The sequence below is a fragment of the Oryzias melastigma genome, unplaced genomic scaffold, assembly GCF_002922805.2.
Source record: "Oryzias melastigma strain HK-1 unplaced genomic scaffold, ASM292280v2 sc01055, whole genome shotgun sequence".
Lineage (NCBI taxonomy): Eukaryota > Metazoa > Chordata > Actinopteri > Beloniformes > Adrianichthyidae > Oryzias > Oryzias melastigma.
This window is the reverse complement of record NW_023417640.1, coordinates 1-3855: the sequence shown is the minus strand read 5'-3', so window position 1 is coordinate 3855 and position 3855 is coordinate 1. Positions and strand designations below refer to the sequence as shown.

At 40.6% G+C, this 3855-nt stretch overlaps 1 long non-coding RNA gene across 1 annotated transcript; it reads left to right on the top strand.

The window, feature by feature from the left end:
* Positions 1 to 1127: 1127 nt before the first annotated feature.
* Positions 1128 to 2260, top strand: LOC112139458. Its single transcript, XR_002917996.1, has 3 exons — positions 1128 to 1248; positions 1463 to 1546; positions 1628 to 2260. It is a non-coding gene; the product is annotated as an uncharacterized LOC112139458 (long non-coding RNA).
* The last annotated feature ends 1595 nt before the right edge of the window (positions 2261 to 3855 follow it).

Below are 3855 nucleotides of genomic sequence, written 5' to 3'. Positions count from 1 at the left end.
TGACAGATCACATACAGATCAGATACAGATCGATGATAGATCAATGGCAGATCAGCGACAAATCAGTGACAGATCAATGATAAATCAGTGACAGATCATGACAGATTAGTGACAGATCAGTGACAGATCAATGGCAGACCAATAGCAAATCAGCGACAGATCAGTGATAGATAAATGGCAAATCAGCAACAGATTAATAAGAGATCAATGGCAGATCAGTGACTAATCAATGAATGATCATAACAGATCAGTGACAGATCAAAGGTAGAACAATGACAAATCATTGACAGTTCAATGAAAGATCAATAACAGATCAATGACAGATCAGTGACAGATTAACAGTAGATCAACGTAAGGTCAATGGGAGATAAATGAGAAATCAATGACAGATCAATGGAAGATCAGTGGCAGATGAGTGACAGATTTATGGTTGGTCAGCGACAGATCAGTGACAGATCAATGATGGATCAACGACAGATCAATGATAGATAAATGGCCGATTATCAACAGATAAATAAGAGATCAATGGCACATCAGTGACTAATTAATAAATGATCATAACAGATCAGTGACAGATCAAAGGTAGAACAATGAAGAATCCTTGACAGTTCATTGACAGATCAATAACAGATCAATGACAGATCAGTGACAGATTAACAGTAGATCAACGTAAGGTCGATGGGAGATAAATGAGAAATCAATGACAGATCAATGAAAGATCAGCGGCAGATGAGTGACAGCTTAGTGACGGATTTATAGCAGGTCAGCGACAGATCAGTGACGGATCAGTGACGGATCAGTGACAGATCAGTGACAGATCAATGATGGATCAGCGACAGATCAGTGACAGATAAGAGGTAGAATAATGGTAGATCAGCAACATAGATCCGCATCAGTGACTGATCAATGTCCTATCAGAGACAGATCAATGACAGATCACTGTCTCCTCTGATCAACGTTTCTTTGCTGTTCTTCATCCAAACAGTGACTCTGCAAATCTGNGATAAGAGGTCGAATAATGGTAGATCAGCAACATAGATCCGCATCAGTGACTGATCAATGTCCTATCAGGAACAGATCAATGACAGATCACTGTCTCCTCTGATCAACGTTTCTTTGCTGTTCTTCATCCAAACAGTGACTCTGCAAATCTGAAGATAGGCAGATCAAACAAGACCCACATCCCCAGAGAGAACATGTCTCTGCCTTCAAACATGCAGCTTAATGACCTCAGCACTTTACGGAGAGGTAAGACCCCCATTAACCCCCACCCAACAAACAAAAAGACTTGATTGGTGTAATCTAAAAGTGATGCCAGTTTAAAGCCAGTATAGTAAAGCATGTTTTTCTTTGTAGATGATTAGCTTCAGTCTGTATCCATGTGACAGACACGATACTAGAATGAACCTGCAGATCAGTGACTTGTTACTGCATTTTTATTGTACCTGCATGATCGGTGAAGCCCGCCAGGCAGCTCTGCAGAACAGAGTGGGAGAGAGAGATGAAGAGGAGGAGGAAGATCTGTCATTAGCCTATGCAGCAAGAGGTCAGAGACACGCTCTCTTTATCTGGTCCTCCTCTGTCTTAGGAAAACACTCCTGATGCAGCTCTCTCTCGCTCCTCACAGGTTTTGCCAGGTATCCCATGGTGGGCTACATCTACAAAGTGAACAGCACAAGCAGTGAGGAGATCTGGCTCTGACGGCTCCAGATGGTGGACTGACTCTACATGCATGCAAGACTACTTTAACATGAGCAGAATCAACTCGGATGGGACGAAAGCTGGAACCAGGAGTGACCTGTTCTTAGAGATGGACATCTTCATTTATAGACCCACTCCGATCATGTTTGTCTGCAAGTGGATGCATCAGAATGAAGCCCAGTGAGTGTTCTACATCACAAATACCATCAATTTCAGACTATCTGCTCCTGATTTACAATCATTTGAATGAATTGCGCTTCATTTTCTTTATATATGTCTTCTATCGTCAGAAAAACGCTACAGGAACATGTTAAAAACACTAGAGTGGGTCTTCAAGTTGATGTCTGTACCATACAGTGAATGCAGTACGTGAGTGTTTGCGCATCATGTCCTGTGTCCGTGTGCTAAAAGGGAATGCAGCTAACTCCAGAATGTGTCTGTATCTGAATGATGCATAAATATATAAATCTGTGTATATTTGTGAGCAAGCATTGTGTCATTTCCTGTATATTTGTATGTGTACAACAGAGGACGACGAATAAAGAAAGAAAAAATCCAAGTAGAGAGTTGTGCTTTCATGTGGCCGTCAGCAGGGGGCGTATGACAGTCGTTGGTGTTGTATTCTGATGAGGAGAATGTTTGCATGTACAGAATATTATCTTTCTTTGACAGAAGCAGGTGCAGATGAGAAGTAGTGGTGCTGTTGATGATGCCAGGTGTTCACTCTGGGTCACAGGTGGTTGTGGCTTTTCCTCTCACAGGAAGCTCTTCGGTGCATCTTGACTCTCTCTGTCACTTCAAACCAGGAAGGCAGCATGTTTGTGACGTTTGCAGCAGACAGAGCTCTAACGCAGCCGTGTTGGTGTCTTTGTTATGCCATAAAAGACATAAGGAAAGATTTGTTCATCCATGAATTATTCACCATTTTTAAACAGGAATCAACTGTTGTAACAGTATGTTGGTTTGGTAATTTAATGACTGCTAAAAAGAGAAGTCTAGTTGTCTGCAACAGAGAAATTTGTTATTGAGGATGTAATGATTCAAACTCATCTGCATGTTCATCAATGCAAAAATCGGTTTCGATTTTTTCGTTACATTTAGACACTTTCGCCTATGTCTAAATGTAGAAACGCAGAGCTGATGACATTTCTCCATGCAGGCTCAAAGTTTCACACGAGTCAGTCCCTCCAGGATTTTGTGATGTTGCGATCGCAACTATTAGCGTAAATTCAAGTAAAGCCAAGATTTGTCTCTCACCCTGCAAAGTTAGATTTTCATTGCAACTTTGACCAATCTACAGTGACAACAGTCACGGGTGACGACGCAGCTTCACCACTGTTTCCCTTCTGACTTCTTCCTGGGAGCCATTTTCTTTTTTTATTAACTCTCTTTACCTCTCTATTATTTTTTCTTTGCAAGCTGCACAAGAATGGTCATCTGTGCTGAGTGCGAGTATGCACGTAGCACCTGGGGGGTTGCACTGAGCAGCCGCGGAGCAGTCCGTCACAGGAGGAGCACAACATGAACAGAGTATGAAAGGATTTGTGATCCTTTCAATATTATATGTAATTGTTTATTTGTATTGAGTCCTTTCTGTTAGTAGGAAAACAGACAGTTCGATGTAAGGGGCAAAAAGAAAACAAACTTGGCCTTAAAATACTTCTAATTCATTGTGTTCATTGTGTTTAATTCAATTGTGAATTGAATCGTGACTTGACTGAATGATTACATCTCTAATTGTAATAGTTTATTAATGTAATACGTACTTGTAAAAATAAAAAAGAAGAAGACGGCGAAGAAAAAAGAAACACTAAATACAATCAAGATAATATTGTTGCTAAAAGTCAGCAAAAGAAAAATAAAAACAAATCATGAAGAAACCACTATGTAGTGCTGTGGGATCGAACTCATGATTCACAATGAGAAGAAAAAACCTCACGTATACCTGTCCTAACTGCTGGACTACGAGAGGGAACATAAGAAAAGACTTTCGGCCGAAGCCTTTTTATTCAAGCAAAATGGCGTTTTTGAATGTGATTCAGCAAAACTGCGCTTTTGTGGGGGGGTCTAGAACAGTACTTTTGATGCGCAGCTTATACGGGTAAAAACGCCACTTTTTACGCCTGTATATGGACAACACATGACAATTTATTT